The sequence below is a fragment of the Pseudophryne corroboree genome, chromosome 2 (genome assembly GCF_028390025.1).
Source record: "Pseudophryne corroboree isolate aPseCor3 chromosome 2, aPseCor3.hap2, whole genome shotgun sequence".
Classification (NCBI taxonomy): Eukaryota; Metazoa; Chordata; class Amphibia; order Anura; family Myobatrachidae; genus Pseudophryne; species Pseudophryne corroboree.
Genome location: NC_086445.1, coordinates 434,367,088 through 434,385,772, shown reverse-complemented (window position 1 = coordinate 434,385,772; position 18,685 = coordinate 434,367,088). Strand labels below are relative to the sequence as shown.

The window sequence follows — 18,685 nt, the reverse complement described above, 5'->3', positions numbered from 1 at the left end:
AGGAAATGTTCCTGTAACATCCTGTTTACCATTAAAATAACATAGATGCTACCAACAAATCAGAGAAGATATAACAACTTCCTCAATTGATTATAAGAAACCATGCTGATGTCAGTATTTAATGTAAGGTATTTAAGGTGATTCAAATAGAAGAACTTTTTTATCCAAAACTAATTAATAAATGATGTCTTTAATCTAACATGCAATGGGGAGTGGTATATTCAATCAATCATTAGAGAGCCAATTAAGTTCACAGCTGTAATTTATAACCAGCAAGAAGAACTTTTTAACATCTGAAATACTAATCTTAACATCATATGGTATTTAATATTTGCACTAAATTAGTCTGGTTCTTACCTATTTTCAATCAAGAATGGTGGAACCTTATAGTCTACCTCTGTTTATACATGTCACCAAACAGAGAACTTAGGAAAATTTCAAATCCTGAACGAAACTATTCCCTGTGGACAAGTAAATCTAAATCAGTATATTACAATCATACTAAAATTAAGTAGTTACTCTTAAATTAAGGAATCCATTCATCTAATAAATTTTCAAAAAGACCATCCAATAACTAAGTTCCAAATATACAATTATAATACTCAAACTTACTTTTTACAGGAACAAGTGCAACCTCACTGAATCCCAACTACAGAATGAGAGGCAATATAAGGACATCCCTTTATAGCTCCCTTGATATTACATCACTTCCTGCTGGCTGATTAATTGATTTATTATTAGTTAGTGATGTGTTAGGACCTCATAGTACTATGTGGAATGCCATTCTTACTGGTTACCTAACAGATCCCCTAAATGATGTCTTTAATCTAACATGCAATGGGGAGTGGTATATTCAATCAATCATTAGAGAGCCAATTAAGTTCACAGCTGTAATTAATAACCAGCAAGAAGAACTTTTTAACATCTGAAATACTTAACCTCATATGGTATTCAATGATTGCACTAAATTAGTCTGGTTTTTACCTATTTTCAATCAAGAATGGTGGAACCTTATAGTCTACCTCTGTTTATACATGTCACCAAAAAGAGGACTTAGGAAAAATTTCAAATCCTGAATGATACTATTCCCTGTGGACAAGTAAAACTAAATTAGTATATTACAATCATATTAAAATTAAGTAGTTACTCTTCAATTAAGGAATCCATTCATCTAATACATTTTCAAAAAGACCATCCAATAACTAAGTTCCAAAAATACCAATATAGTACTCAAACTTACTTTTTACAGGAACAAGTGCAACCTCATTGAATACCAACTACAGAATGAGAGGCAATATAGGGGCATCCCTTTATAGCTCCCTTGATATTACATCACTTCCTGCTGGCTGATTAATTAATTTATTATTAGTTAGTAATGTGTTAAGACCTCATGGTACTATGTGGAATGCCATTCTTACTGGTTAACTAACATCAATTCTGCTTCCTGACATTATAAAAAATAAGGGGGGACAAAATCTGAACGCTACATGCGTTCCACTCTCACGTGCGTGTCAACGCACCGCACTTACGGTTCCGGCGGAAGTACGCACCGCGTGCGTGTCACAGTCACGCACTTCCGGCGGATGTACATCACATGCGAGTCACGATCGCTGTTTGCGTACCATGGTCCCGTAGTTCGATGGAGATGTGTCAGCGGATGTTAAATTTTGTGGTTAGCTTTAGGGATTCTTTCTGTGATGAATAAAGATTAAACAAAAATTCTTTATAAGGTCTACTATTAAAGAGTTCTTTGGTCATTAAAGTCAAACTCTTTTTTCACAGTTAGAATTGTAACATTAATATTGAATTCTAAATAGTAATAAAGTGCTGTTATCTCATCAATTAAATAAAGGTATTAATAGTGCTATTTATTAAATAAGTGTTAATCAATATAAGTGACCAATTTGTGATAAATAATATTAATTATAAACTATTTGATAAAAAATATACTTAAAGTGACTTATTGCAATAATAACTAATAGTATTGATACGACATGTTTCAAATTTAAAGTTTAGTGTTTAATTGTCTGGTTCAAATTACACCGACAATATTAATATAACCAACATCAACATGATTTCCCATTTACAGAAAGATTCACCACATATTACATTTCATAAGAGTTATATATTGATAGACCATGAACATACTATATATACTTAAATCATCCCTAAGTTGTATATTCCTTTTATCAAACTTAAACTAAAAAAAACTATAAACATAGGGGGAGGGGGGGGGGGGACTGTAAGATGGCCGGACTAATAATAGGAATGGTTAAATACTATTCACTTCTCTTTTATTATGAAGACTATTATAGGAAAGACACAATATCAATATCTTCGTTTAAGCCACCAGGAGTGAGAGTGTTCAAAGAGTAGATCCAAAATGTCTCCTGTTTGGATAAAGTTAGATCTCTACTTTTTCCTCTAGGATCTGATGGAATGTATTCAAGAATGGTAAAGGAGAAATTCTCCTTAGTCACAACTGAATTGTGTTTATCCATAAAGTGTCTGGGGAGACTATGGGACGTCAGTTTGTTTTTCACGTTCCTCATATGTTCTTGTACTCTGATTTTAATCATTCTCTTAGTTTTGCCTATATACGATAGGCCACAGCTGCAAGTGATCCGATAGATAACATATTCAGTGTTACAGTTCACAAGGTGTCCTAATTTGTACCATTTCCCTGTTTCCATTTTAATATTAATGGATTTACGTTCCATAAATTTACAACAGATACACTTTGAACATGGATAACAACCCTTTGTAGGTATAATGGAGTCTGGACAGCTTCTGTGTTGTACTAAGTCAGATAGTCTACTTGGTGCTATTATACTTTTCAGATTGGTGGATTTCTGGAAGACCAGATTAGGTTTATTTGGAAGCGTAGGGCCCAAAATTGGGTCCTTCAAAAGTAAACCCCAATGGCGTTCCAGAATTTTTCTAATTGAATGATTTTCACGGTTAAATTGTGTAATAAAAGGTCTTAACTGTTGTCTTGCTGGTTCAATCTTATCCTTAGGAAGTAACATCTTATCTCTTTTTTGTAGAAATGCTTTTATTTTGGCCTTAGAGACCATATCAACAGTATAGCCCCTTTCTTCAAATCTCTTTTGTATGACTGCTGCCTGATCCCAGTAGTCTTCAATGCTGGTACAATTACGTCTTAAACGGAGAAATTGAGCGTATGGCACATTGTTTTTCCATGCTGGAAAATGACAACTAGTTTGCGGGATGTAACTATTGGTGTCCACTTCCTTAAAAAACGTTTTTGTACTAATCTTTTCACCTACTGTTCCCATTAAGGTGAGATCAAGATAGTCTATCTTCTGCGAATCAGTTTGATAGGTGAATTTTAAATTCAGATCGTTGATCTGAATGGAAGCCATAAAGTCATCAATACTAGCTCTATCTCCTTTCCATATGAAAAGAAGATCGTCTATGTATCTGCGATAGAAAACAATGTTTTCACAATATTCAGAACCATAAACAAATGTATCTTCCCATTCCTTCATAAAAAGGTTAGCGTACGATGGGGCAAACTTAGTCCCCATCGCTGTACCTTGTTTTTGTAAATAGAATTTGTTGTTAAATTCAAAAAAGTTGTGGTTTAGAATAAATGTTATGCCTTCCAGCAGAAATGACACATCCTTTTTGGATAATTCGGGATCATTAGATAGAACTGCTCTAATTGACTCTATACCCTTAGAATGCGGGATAGAAGAATATAGCGCTTGGACGTCCAGAGTGAGCCAATAATAATCCTTTATCCAAATAAAGGAATTTAGTTCCTGGAGGACACTTGTAGAATCTTTAAGGTATGAGTCCATTTTAGTTACATAAGGTTGAAGTCGAATATCAATATAGTGCGACAAATTAGAAGTTAGAGAATTCACTCCTGCCACTATAGGTCTTCCTGGTGGATTTGTATTACTTTTATGTATCTTTGGTATGTGATAAAAGTTCGGCACTATTGGATGTTTCACGTCCAAATAATCGAACTCATCCTTGCAGATCAAATTGTCCCTCAACGCTCTCATTAACAGACAGGTCAATTCCTCTTGGTAAGTTTTAGTAGGATTGCCAGGTAATTCAATATATGTATGCCCATCTAGTAGTATACTAGAAGCCTCATTCAAATAGGCTTCTCTTGTCTGAAGGACCAAAGCTCCTCCTTTATCGGCCCCTTTAATCACTATGCTCTTATCTTTTTTAAGGGACTTCAAGGCTCCTTTCTCTTGAGGGTTCAGATTATTTCCATATTTAGAACTTTTTGATTTCATTTTTCTAAAGTCCTCCTTTACAGACTCATAAAATATGTCCAAATTACTACTTTTAGATTCTACAGGGTAAAACTTAGAAGGTAATTTTACCAATGGAGGTTTCTCTTTATTGGAACTTTCAATTGGGGGATTTTTAAGAAAATGTCTATGGATGGTCAATTTCCGAATATACTTATTAAGGTCTATAAATAAATTAAATTTATTTACATGTGAATCCGGCGCAAATTTTAAACCCTTCTCTAATAAGGAGCTTTCCGCTGTTGATAACTGTCTCTTTGCGATATTGACAACCCCAGATGGGACTTCTCTTGATGGAACAGTGCTCTTCGTTTTTTTGGGCTTCTCTCTGCCCCCTCTACGTCCTCGTTTCCTCCATTGTGTCCTCTCTTCACACCCTGTGGAGAATCTAATCTTGTGTGAAGTTCCTCTTTTTGTTGTTGTATGCGAGGAAATCTGTGTCCTCGTCGTTCTTCTAAAAAATGGCCTCTCTGTTGCCTAACTGGAGTAGGGGATCTGTCAGTATTATATCTACCCCTATACGAATAGTTCCCTTGATCAGATCTATCACGAAAAGAAACCAATCGATTCCTTTGTCCACCCTGTTGTGAGGGGTATCTATTCCTATAGCCCCTCCATTCTTCTCTCCGATTGTGATGGGGGGATTGATAGTTCCTTCTGGATCTATTATAAGATTGTTGGCCTCCATAGTTCCCACGATACTGTCTATAGTCACCCTGGTATCTCTTATCATACCGTGAGTGATTCATCAATGGTGCCTGAGTTCTCTCTTCCATCCTCCCTTCATTAATGGGTAAATGATGTATCTGGCCAGATATGTAATCATTTCTATCTCGCAAAAATTTCTTCTGTTTACGTGATATAATTTCTTCTTCAGTACTATCTAGTTTGTGGTGCAGATCCACCACATCCCGTTTGAACTCCTCACTATCATCAAATTTATTGGCTTCTAATTCAATTTTCTTGATTTCTTCCTCAATACGACCTAATTCCCTCTTCCTTTCAGAAATAATCAAACCAATGAGTTTATTGGAACAATCATCTAAGATCGAATTCCAATTGGTGATAAAGCTTTCATTTCCTCCTCCTATCGTAGGGGTCTTATGTAGCCTTAGGCCTCTTGGGATCCTTCCTACTTCAAGATATTTCTCCAATGTAACTATATCATACCAATTATTAAGTTCTTTTACTGCTAACTTTTCTACCAGATTAAGGTAGCCATAATAATCATCCTCATCTGCTTGAAACACCTGTTCTTCCTCATCAAAAATATTTTTAGCTTTTAACTGTCTTTTTGATCTATCGCTAAAAATCGGCATTTTTGGTAAAAGCTGCAATCTTAGGGTTAACTGACAGAGACAATACTACAAAACAAAAAATCAACCCTAATATCTTGCGCTATACCTCTAGTCTCAAACCAACAAGAAATACCCTCTGTCAGATAAGGTATTAAAAGTAGATTACAAATAGAAATGGATTCTCGTGGGAGCCAATATGCCTTTTGTATGACAATAATTAAAAGTTTTTATTGTACAGAAACAAACGATATTTATCCTAAGCGTTCGTTATTGACACAACCTTCTAAAAATTCATATAAAACAATATTACAATCTTATACATAAATTACAGTTGGATGTGAGGATTTTACAGCCAGGTGATCACAGTCAGAACTCGAAATGGATGTATCTCCAACCAGATGTTTGTGATAAGGACTTTGTTAACCAGACGTTGCAAAACCCAACGCGTTTCGTCCGTTAGGACTTCATCAGGGGTTTGGAATCTGGATAGTTACAAATGGAAATCTATAAATCATATAGTCTTCATTAATAAGACATATTATTATCCAGGTAAGTATTCCATTGAAATCTATTGTGGATTAACATACATACCAGTTCTTATAGTAGGAGTGATTACCATTGATTAGAAAGGTTTAGAATATCCAATGATTACATCCAATCACATATTCAATTCGATAAATATAATATCTGAAACATTATCGTTATAATAATCAATAAACATTATCCTTATACAAATGATAAAAGGAAGAGGGAGGGAGAGTCAAAAGAAGAGAAAAGGGAGGGAAAGTCGAAAGAATATTATGAATGTCAATATAAATCAAATAGCTCCGTATTTATCCACATAATCAACATCAATTCAGCTGATGGAAATGATACAAAGGGCAGGGTCTACAAGTATCAGAAACCACCAATAGTTATAGAACACTCCAATTAAAGTCCACATAAAACTTCAAATTCACAATATACACACAATTATATCCACATTACAACTCATTGTACAATACATACCTAGATAGACTTCAAAAAAATATATATACATTTGGTTGAAATTAGATGATGTTACGTTCCCTAAAAGGGATAAAGATAAAATAGTTTTTTGTCACTCAAATGATTGTTAATAGGAAATGTTCCTGTAACATCCTGTTTACCATTAAAATAACATAGATGCTACCAACAAATCAGAGAAGATATAACAACTTCCTCAATTGATTATAAGAAACCATGCTGATGTCAGTATTTAATGTAAGGTATTTAAGGTGATTCAAATAGAAGAACTTTTTTATCCAAAACTAATTAATAAATGATGTCTTTAATCTAACATGCAATGGGGAGTGGTATATTCAATCAATCATTAGAGAGCCAATTAAGTTCACAGCTGTAATCTATAACCAGCAAGAAGAACTTTTTAACATCTGAAATACTAATCTTAACATCATATGGTATTTAATATTTGCACTAAATTAGTCTGGTTCTTACCTATTTTCAATCAAGAATGGTGGAACCTTATAGTCTACCTCTGTTTATACATGTCACCAAACAGAGAACTTAGGAAAATTTCAAATCCTGAACGAAACTATTCCCTGTGGACAAGTAAATCTAAATCAGTATATTACAATCATACTAAAATTAAGTAGTTACTCTTAAATTAAGGAATCCATTCATCTAATAAATTTTCAAAAAGACCATCCAATAACTAAGTTCCAAATATACAATTATAATACTCAAACTTACTTTTTACAGGAACAAGTGCAACCTCACTGAATCCCAACTACAGAATGAGAGGCAATATAAGGACATCCCTTTATAGCTCCCTTGATATTACATCACTTCCTGCTGGCTGATTAATTGATTTATTATTAGTTAGTGATGTGTTAGGACCTCATAGTACTATGTGGAATGCCATTCTTACTGGTTACCTAACAGATCCCCTAAATGATGTCTTTAATCTAACATGCAATGGGGAGTGGTATATTCAATCAATCATTAGAGAGCCAATTAAGTTCACAGCTGTAATTAATAACCAGCAAGAAGAACTTTTTAACATCTGAAATACTTAACCTCATATGGTATTCAATGATTGCACTAAATTAGTCTGGTTTTTACCTATTTTCAATCAAGAATGGTGGAACCTTATAGTCTACCTCTGTTTATACATGTCACCAAAAAGAGGACTTAGGAAAAATTTCAAATCCTGAATGATACTATTCCCTGTGGACAAGTAAAACTAAATTAGTATATTACAATCATATTAAAATTAAGTAGTTACTCTTCAATTAAGGAATCCATTCATCTAATACATTTTCAAAAAGACCATCCAATAACTAAGTTCCAAAAATACCAATATAGTACTCAAACTTACTTTTTACAGGAACAAGTGCAACCTCATTGAATACCAACTACAGAATGAGAGGCAATATAGGGGCATCCCTTTATAGCTCCCTTGATATTACATCACTTCCTGCTGGCTGATTAATTAATTTATTATTAGTTAGTAATGTGTTAAGACCTCATGGTACTATGTGGAATGCCATTCTTACTGGTTAACTAACATCAATTCTGCTTCCTGACATTATAAAAAATAAGGGGGGACAAAATCTGAACGCTACATGCGTTCCACTCTCACGTGCGTGTCAACGCACCGCACTTACGGTTCCGGCGGAAGTACGCACCGCGTGCGTGTCACAGTCACGCACTTCTGGCGGATGTACATCACATGCGAGTCACGATCGCTGTTTGCGTACCATGGTCCCGTAGTTCGATGGAGATGTGTCAGCGGATGTTAAATTTTGTGGTTAGCTTTAGGGATTCTTTCTGTGATGAATAAAGATTAAACAAAAATTCTTTATAAGGTCTACTATTAAAGAGTTCTTTGGTCATTAAAGTCAAACTCTTTTTTCACAGTTAGAATTGTAACATTAATATTGAATTCTAAATAGTAATAAAGTGCTGTTATCTCATCAATTAAATAAAGGTATTAATAGTGCTATTTATTAAATAAGTGTTAATCAATATAAGTGACCAATTTGTGATAAATAATATTAATTATAAACTATTTGATAAAAAATATACTTAAAGTGACTTATTGCAATAATAACTAATAGTATTGATACGACATGTTTCAAATTTAAAGTTTAGTGTTTAATTGTCTGGTTCAAATTACACCGACAATATTAATATAACCAACATCAACATGATTTCCCATTTACAGAAAGATTCACCACATATTACATTTCATAAGAGTTATATATTGATAGACCATGAACATACTATATATACTTAAATCATCCCTAAGTTGTATATTCCTTTTATCAAACTTAAACTAAAAAAAACTATAAACATAGGGGGAGGGGGGGGGGGACTGTAAGATGGCCGGACTAATAATAGGAATGGTTAAATACTATTCACTTCTCTTTTATTATGAAGACTATTATAGGAAAGACACAATATCAATATCTTCGTTTAAGCCACCAGGAGTGAGAGTGTTCAAAGAGTAGATCCAAAATGTCTCCTGTTTGGATAAAGTTAGATCTCTACTTTTTCCTCTAGGATCTGATGGAATGTATTCAAGAATGGTAAAGGAGAAATTCTCCTTAGTCACAACTGAATTGTGTTTATCCATAAAGTGTCTGGGGAGACTATGGGACGTCAGTTTGTTTTTCACGTTCCTCATATGTTCTTGTACTCTGATTTTAATCATTCTCTTAGTTTTGCCTATATACGATAGGCCACAGCTGCAAGTGATCCGATAGATAACATATTCAGTGTTACAGTTCACAAGGTGTCCTAATTTGTACCATTTCCCTGTTTCCATTTTAATATTAATGGATTTACGTTCCATAAATTTACAACAGATACACTTTGAACATGGATAACAACCCTTTGTAGGTATAATGGAGTCTGGACAGCTTCTGTGTTGTACTAAGTCAGATAGTCTACTTGGTGCTATTATACTTTTCAGATTGGTGGATTTCTGGAAGACCAGATTAGGTTTATTTGGAAGCGTAGGGCCCAAAATTGGGTCCTTCAAAAGTAAACCCCAATGGCGTTCCAGAATTTTTCTAATTGAATGATTTTCACGGTTAAATTGTGTAATAAAAGGTCTTAACTGTTGTCTTGCTGGTTCAATCTTATCCTTAGGAAGTAACATCTTATCTCTTTCTTGTAGAAATGCTTTTATTTTGGCCTTAGAGACCATATCAACAGTATAGCCCCTTTCTTCAAATCTCTTTTGTATGACTGCTGCCTGATCCCAGTAGTCTTCAATGCTGGTACAATTACGTCTTAAACGGAGAAATTGAGCGTATGGCACATTGTTTTTCCATGCTGGAAAATGACAACTAGTTTGCGGGATGTAACTATTGGTGTCCACTTCCTTAAAAAACGTTTTTGTACTAATCTTTTCACCTACTGTTCCCATTAAGGTGAGATCAAGATAGTCTATCTTCTGCGAATCAGTTTGATAGGTGAATTTTAAATTCAGATCGTTGATCTGAATGGAAGCCATAAAGTCATCAATACTAGCTCTATCTCCTTTCCATATGAAAAGAAGATCGTCTATGTATCTGCGATAGAAAACAATGTTTTCACAATATTCAGAACCATAAACAAATGTATCTTCCCATTCCTTCATAAAAAGGTTAGCGTACGATGGGGCAAACTTAGTCCCCATCGCTGTACCTTGTTTTTGTAAATAGAATTTGTTGTTAAATTCAAAAAAGTTGTGGTTTAGAATAAATGTTATGCCTTCCAGCAGAAATGACACATCCTTTTTGGATAATTCGGGATCATTAGATAGAACTGCTCTAATTGACTCTATACCCTTAGAATGCGGGATAGAAGAATATAGCGCTTGGACGTCCAGAGTGAGCCAATAATAATCCTTTATCCAAATAAAGGAATTTAGTTCCTGGAGGACACTTGTAGAATCTTTAAGGTATGAGTCCATTTTAGTTACATAAGGTTGAAGTCGAATATCAATATAGTGCGACAAATTAGAAGTTAGAGAATTCACTCCTGCCACTATAGGTCTTCCTGGTGGATTTGTATTACTTTTATGTATCTTTGGTATGTGATAAAAGTTCGGCACTATTGGATGTTTCACGTCCAAATAATCGAACTCATCCTTGCAGATCAAATTGTCCCTCAACGCTCTCATTAACAGACAGGTCAATTCCTCTTGGTAAGTTTTAGTAGGATTGCCAGGTAATTCAATATATGTATGCCCATCTAGTAGTATACTAGAAGCCTCATTCAAATAGGCTTCTCTTGTCTGAAGGACCAAAGCTCCTCCTTTATCGGCCCCTTTAATCACTATGCTCTTATCTTTTTTAAGGGACTTCAAGGCTCCTTTCTCTTGAGGGTTCAGATTATTTCCATATTTAGAACTTTTTGATTTCATTTTTCTAAAGTCCTCCTTTACAGACTCATAAAATATGTCCAAATTACTACTTTTAGATTCTACAGGGTAAAACTTAGAAGGTAATTTTACCAATGGAGGTTTCTCTTTATTGGAACTTTCAATTGGGGGATTTTTAAGAAAATGTCTATGGATGGTCAATTTCCGAATATACTTATTAAGGTCTATAAATAAATTAAATTTATTTACATGTGAATCCGGCGCAAATTTTAAACCCTTCTCTAATAAGGAGCTTTCCGCTGTTGATAACTGTCTCTTTGCGATATTGACAACCCCAGATGGGACTTCTCTTGATGGAACAGTGCTCTTCGTTTTTTTGGGCTTCTCTCTGCCCCCTCTACGTCCTCGTTTCCTCCATTGTGTCCTCTCTTCACACCCTGTGGAGAATCTAATCTTGTGTGAAGTTCCTCTTTTTGTTGTTGTATGCGAGGAAATCTGTGTCCTCGTCGTTCTTCTAAAAAATGGCCTCTCTGTTGCCTAACTGGAGTAGGGGATCTGTCAGTATTATATCTACCCCTATACGAATAGTTCCCTTGATCAGATCTATCACGAAAAGAAACCAATCGATTCCTTTGTCCACCCTGTTGTGAGGGGTATCTATTCCTATAGCCCCTCCATTCTTCTCTCCGATTGTGATGGGGGGATTGATAGTTCCTTCTGGATCTATTATAAGATTGTTGGCCTCCATAGTTCCCACGATACTGTCTATAGTCACCCTGGTATCTCTTATCATACCGTGAGTGATTCATCAATGGTGCCTGAGTTCTCTCTTCCATCCTCCCTTCATTAATGGGTAAATGATGTATCTGGCCAGATATGTAATCATTTCTATCTCGCAAAAATTTCTTCTGTTTACGTGATATAATTTCTTCTTCAGTACTATCTAGTTTGTGGTGCAGATCCACCACATCCCGTTTGAACTCCTCACTATCATCAAATTTATTGGCTTCTAATTCAATTTTCTTGATTTCTTCCTCAATACGACCTAATTCCCTCTTCCTTTCAGAAATAATCAAACCAATGAGTTTATTGGAACAATCATCTAAGATCGAATTCCAATTGGTGATAAAGCTTTCATTTCCTCCTCCTATCGTAGGGGTCTTATGTAGCCTTAGGCCTCTTGGGATCCTTCCTACTTCAAGATATTTCTCCAATGTAACTATATCATACCAATTATTAAGTTCTTTTACTGCTAACTTTTCTACCAGATTAAGGTAGCCATAATAATCATCCTCATCTGCTTGAAACACCTGTTCTTCCTCATCAAAAATATTTTTAGCTTTTAACTGTCTTTTTGATCTATCGCTAAAAATCGGCATTTTTGGTAAAAGCTGCAATCTTAGGGTTAACTGACAGAGACAATACTACAAAACAAAAAATCAACCCTAATATCTTGCGCTATACCTCTAGTCTCAAACCAACAAGAAATACCCTCTGTCAGATAAGGTATTAAAAGTAGATTACAAATAGAAATGGATTCTCGTGGGAGCCAATATGCCTTTTGTATGACAATAATTAAAAGTTTTTATTGTACAGAAACAAACGATATTTATCCTAAGCGTTCGTTATTGACACAACCTTCTAAAAATTCATATAAAACAATATTACAATCTTATACATAAATTACAGTTGGATGTGAGGATTTTACAGCCAGGTGATCACAGTCAGAACTCGAAATGGATGTATCTCCAACCAGATGTTTGTGATAAGGACTTTGTTAACCAGACGTTGCAAAACCCAACGCGTTTCGTCCGTTAGGACTTCATCAGGGGTTTGGAATCTGGATAGTTACAAATGGAAATCTATAAATCATATAGTCTTCATTAATAAGACATATTATTATCCAGGTAAGTATTCCATTGAAATCTATTGTGGATTAACATACATACCAGTTCTTATAGTAGGAGTGATTACCATTGATTAGAAAGGTTTAGAATATCCAATGATTACATCCAATCACATATTCAATTCGATAAATATAATATCTGAAACATTATCGTTATAATAATCAATAAACATTATCCTTATACAAATGATAAAAGGAAGAGGGAGGGAGAGTCAAAAGAAGAGAAAAGGGAGGGAAAGTCGAAAGAATATTATGAATGTCAATATAAATCAAATAGCTCCGTATTTATCCACATAATCAACATCAATTCAGCTGATGGAAATGATACAAAGGGCAGGGTCTACAAGTATCAGAAACCACCAATAGTTATAGAACACTCCAATTAAAGTCCACATAAAACTTCAAATTCACAATATACACACAATTATATCCACATTACAACTCATTGTACAATACATACCTAGATAGACTTCAAAAAAATATATATACATTTGGTTGAAATTAGATGATGTTACGTTCCCTAAAAGGGATAAAGATAAAATAGTTTTTTGTCACTCAAATGATTGTTAATAGGAAATGTTCCTGTAACATCCTGTTTACCATTAAAATAACATAGATGCTACCAACAAATCAGAGAAGATATAACAACTTCCTCAATTGATTATAAGAAACCATGCTGATGTCAGTATTTAATGTAAGGTATTTAAGGTGATTCAAATAGAAGAACTTTTTTATCCAAAACTAATTAATAAATGATGTCTTTAATCTAACATGCAATGGGGAGTGGTATATTCAATCAATCATTAGAGAGCCAATTAAGTTCACAGCTGTAATTTATAACCAGCAAGAAGAACTTTTTAACATCTGAAATACTAATCTTAACATCATATGGTATTTAATATTTGCACTAAATTAGTCTGGTTCTTACCTATTTTCAATCAAGAATGGTGGAACCTTATAGTCTACCTCTGTTTATACATGTCACCAAACAGAGAACTTAGGAAAATTTCAAATCCTGAACGAAACTATTCCCTGTGGACAAGTAAATCTAAATCAGTATATTACAATCATACTAAAATTAAGTAGTTACTCTTAAATTAAGGAATCCATTCATCTAATAAATTTTCAAAAAGACCATCCAATAACTAAGTTCCAAATATACAATTATAATACTCAAACTTACTTTTTACAGGAACAAGTGCAACCTCACTGAATCCCAACTACAGAATGAGAGGCAATATAAGGACATCCCTTTATAGCTCCCTTGATATTACATCACTTCCTGCTGGCTGATTAATTGATTTATTATTAGTTAGTGATGTGTTAGGACCTCATAGTACTATGTGGAATGCCATTCTTACTGGTTACCTAACAGATCCCCTAAATGATGTCTTTAATCTAACATGCAATGGGGAGTGGTATATTCAATCAATCATTAGAGAGCCAATTAAGTTCACAGCTGTAATTAATAACCAGCAAGAAGAACTTTTTAACATCTGAAATACTTAACCTCATATGGTATTCAATGATTGCACTAAATTAGTCTGGTTTTTACCTATTTTCAATCAAGAATGGTGGAACCTTATAGTCTACCTCTGTTTATACATGTCACCAAAAAGAGGACTTAGGAAAAATTTCAAATCCTGAATGATACTATTCCCTGTGGACAAGTAAAACTAAATTAGTATATTACAATCATATTAAAATTAAGTAGTTACTCTTCAATTAAGGAATCCATTCATCTAATACATTTTCAAAAAGACCATCCAATAACTAAGTTCCAAAAATACCAATATAGTACTCAAACTTACTTTTTACAGGAACAAGTGCAACCTCATTGAATACCAACTACAGAATGAGAGGCAATATAGGGGCATCCCTTTATAGCTCCCTTGATATTACATCACTTCCTGCTGGCTGATTAATTAATTTATTATTAGTTAGTAATGTGTTAAGACCTCATGGTACTATGTGGAATGCCATTCTTACTGGTTAACTAACATCAATTCTGCTTCCTGACATTATAAAAAATAAGGGGGGACAAAATCTGAACGCTACATGCGTTCCACTCTCACGTGCGTGTCAACGCACCGCACTTACGGTTCCGGCGGAAGTACGCACCGCGTGCGTGTCACAGTCACGCACTTCCGGCGGATGTACATCACATGCGAGTCACGATCGCTGTTTGCGTACCATGGTCCCGTAGTTCGATGGAGATGTGTCAGCGGATGTTAAATTTTGTGGTTAGCTTTAGGGATTCTTTCTGTGATGAATAAAGATTAAACAAAAATTCTTTATAAGGTCTACTATTAAAGAGTTCTTTGGTCATTAAAGTCAAACTCTTTTTTCACAGTTAGAATTGTAACATTAATATTGAATTCTAAATAGTAATAAAGTGCTGTTATCTCATCAATTAAATAAAGGTATTAATAGTGCTATTTATTAAATAAGTGTTAATCAATATAAGTGACCAATTTGTGATAAATAATATTAATTATAAACTATTTGATAAAAAATATACTTAAAGTGACTTATTGCAATAATAACTAATAGTATTGATTACACATACTGTATGACAAAAATTTACACATGATATGACACAAGATATTATATGTGCTTGTGTACATCTCTGCATTGCCATGGATCCATTGTATACTACTGTATCTTCTATTGTTGCTTATATATAAATATTTTTCATTGTAAAAAATAATTTGTCCTACAGCAGCACTTTTTCTTTATTTGTTCTTCATTCACTTTTGTGGGGTCAGCAGCAGTTGTAAGCATTTATTTACGTTTCTTGTGTAAGTTGGACACAGGTACAAATCAGCACCTGTTTTTTTTTCTTTTTTCTTTCTTTTTAAATAGACCCCTCTCTTTATTTGAATCTTGTGTTTACTGTACATTAATATTATAGGTGTTGACTTTATTTAGTATTGTTTTTTTAACAAGGCAAGCTTATTTGATGTGAGATTTACTTTTACACTAAACTTACTTTTATTCTGGCAGTTATAAGTAAAAGAAGACAAATATAATTTTGGTAATTGGGATTAACAGAAAATTATCTGTTACAGTAAATATAATTCTACTTTAAAGGGGTTCATTATGAAAAGTGTTTTAAGTTAGAATCGTATGAATAATTTCACACTTGAAATAGTAACAAAAACTTAATTTACTATCATAAGTTTCAGTATACTGAATTCTCATTCCATTCTCTGAAGTTGTGTATTTTTAATCCTGGTGATTTCGGTGTGCGCTGTTCCTTCACTGTGTATAAGAATGGGTGGTGTCACCCTCTTCAAAGGTAAGAATAAGAAGGATTGTCATAATTTTGGAATCTTAATGGTTCGGGTCAGGAACCTTAGGGCTGGTCTCCTTTTCAGGAGAGTCAATGAGGCTGGGTGGTGTCTGGGATTGGTATTTTAAAAACTCTGAACCTGTGACAGAGGTACTGGTGCTTGGAGCTGTACTGTGATGAAAGCTTGATGGTTTGATATAGTTCTTGCTCATGAGGTCAGAGAGTGATTTAAGGCTAGGGAAAAGTCAGATGATTCACTAGAACTAGCACCAGGTTGTTGACTGAACCCAGAACAGGAGCGTGGAGTCTTATTCCACCGGTGGTCTTCTCCAGGGATCCCCACAAGGAGATTTGGCTTTTGCTGCACCCGGCAGGCCGGTTGTAGCACCCTGACTGGGTCACCTGGGCTGGAACTGGAATAATATCACTGGAGATGTAGATCTAGAACTGGCGTGGAGTGCTGACCTGGCTGGAACTTGCATAATAACACTTCTTGAATAGAACTGGTACCAGACTGGACTAGAACCAGGCTGAAGGAGTGCTGACTGGGCTGAAACCGAAATGATGACACTTCTAGACTAGAACGGACTGGAGTGAAACTGGACTGGAGTGGAACCAGACTGGAACAGTACTGGAACTGGCCTGGAATGGAGCTGGACTGGAGTGGAACCAGACTGGAATTGAGCCGGACTAGAACTGGACTGGAATACTGAGATACAAAAGATAGGTTCTAACGCAATACCAAAGAACCCAGATAAGTAAAGCTACAAGGCTCACACACTGAGCTGTATGGCTTATGGAATTGGAAACCTGTGCTCTGGAAAGCAGAAAGCTTTATACCCCTGGGTTGTTCTGAATTGGCTGGAAGTGTCAGCTGAGTATCAGACTGGACAGGATTGGACAGAAGAAAGTCAGCTGACTGGAACCAAGATGGCGACGTCAATGACTGGTTTTGGAGGAAACTTTGGTTTAGGTCTAAACACCAGAAAGCTTAGCACTGTGGTGGATCACACTTTGGATTATACACAGAATGCTGAGAGTGCTATGCAAAGGCAGCATATATAGACTTCACTGACAACTAAGTACAATGGTGGTCATTCCGAATTGATCGCTCACTAGCAGTTTTTAGCAGCCGTGCAAACGCTATGCCGCTGCCCACTGGGAGTGTATGTTAGCTTAGCAGAAGTGCGAACAAAAGGATCGCAGAGCAGCTACAAAGTTTTTTTGTGCAGTTTCTGAGTAGCTCTAAACCTACTCAGCGCTTACAATCACTTCAGACTATTCAGTTCCTGTTTTGACGTCACAAACACGCCCTGCGTTCGCCCAGCCATTCCTGCCTTTTTCTGAACACTCCCAGAAAACGGTCAGTTGCCACACAGAAATGCCTCTTTCATGTCAATCAATCTACGGCCAGTAGTGCGACGGAAAAGCTTCGCAAGACCCTGTGTGAAACTACATCGTTCGTTGTAATAGTACGTCGCGTGTGCGCATTGTGCCACATACGCATGCGCAGAAGTGCCTTTTTTTGCCTCATCGCTGCACAGCGAACGAATGCAGCTAGCGATCAACTCGGAATGACCCCCAATGAGCACAGAGAACAGCTGCTGAACACCGAATCCTGCAAATTACTCTCACAGAGGAATTCTCACGCATGTGACTAATTAAGAGTTATCAGCAGCAGGATACACAGACTGCAGCTTGTGTGCTGAATTGCAGGAGTGATGGCAGAGGTAAGATATACAGTAAAACATGAGAAATTTAGTCTGGTTTGTGACAGTTGGTTTAAGGAGACTCCTACTCATGCAGACCTGCTACTAGTGGATTGAGGAGAATGTAATGCAGAGCAGGGCTAAAGAGCCAACTAGGGAAACTGTAGGCAGATATGCTAACAGACAGTAGCTGACAGTAGTCCTAGAAGGCTGAGACAGATAACTGTGGACAGGTGATTCTTTTGCAAACTGAAGCTGACAGCTGGTGACAGGAGAAGCCTTTACAGAATGAAGCAGATAGCTCATCTAAGATGTTGCCTTTGTGGACTGAACTGGTCAGACTCAAGACAGATACTGGAGCAGTAGCACCTAAGGGGTCTGGGACTCCAGGTCGACAACAAAAAGGTCGACACACCTTAGGTTGATGCCAATTGGTCGACACACCTTAGGTCGACATGGACAAAAGGTCGACATGGACAAAAGGTCGACAGGAACAAGGTCGACATGGGAAAAGGTCGACATGAATTTTTAAGGTTTTTTTGGTGTCGTTTTCTTTGTAGAGTGACCGGGAACCCCAATTAGTGCACCGCGTCCCCTCGCATGGCTCGCTTCGCTCGCCATGCTTCGGGCATGGTGCCTTCGCTCCGCTCCGCTTCGCTCGGCACAGATTACCGTTCCAATCGTAGTCCACGTGGATCGTTAAGTATGAAAAGGTTCCAAAAAAGAAAAAAATTGTGAAAAACCTTTTTCCATGTCGACCTTGTTCCTGTCAACCTTTTGTCCATGTCGACCTAAGGTGTGTCGACCAATTGGCGTCGATATA

General features: G+C 35.8%; 1 long non-coding RNA gene across 4 annotated transcripts; it reads right to left on the bottom strand.

Moving 5' to 3' along the window:
• Positions 1 to 541: 541 nt before the first annotated feature.
• Positions 542 to 15,176, bottom strand: LOC135026371 (uncharacterized). Of its 4 annotated transcripts, XR_010223011.1 has the most exons (7): positions 14,670 to 15,176; positions 13,787 to 13,890; positions 7,328 to 7,804; positions 7,073 to 7,176; positions 6,605 to 6,664; positions 6,188 to 6,283; positions 5,869 to 6,078 (listed from the first exon to the last, which is right to left on the bottom strand). It is a non-coding gene; the product is annotated as an uncharacterized LOC135026371 (long non-coding RNA). The 4 variants fall into 4 exon arrangements; XR_010223023.1 differs by lacking the exons at positions 5,869 to 6,078; positions 6,188 to 6,283; positions 6,605 to 6,664 and adding an exon at positions 542 to 1,089; XR_010223028.1 differs by lacking the exons at positions 7,328 to 7,804; positions 13,787 to 13,890; positions 14,670 to 15,176 and adding an exon at positions 7,956 to 8,457.
• Between the last annotated feature and the right edge of the window lie 3,509 nt (positions 15,177 to 18,685).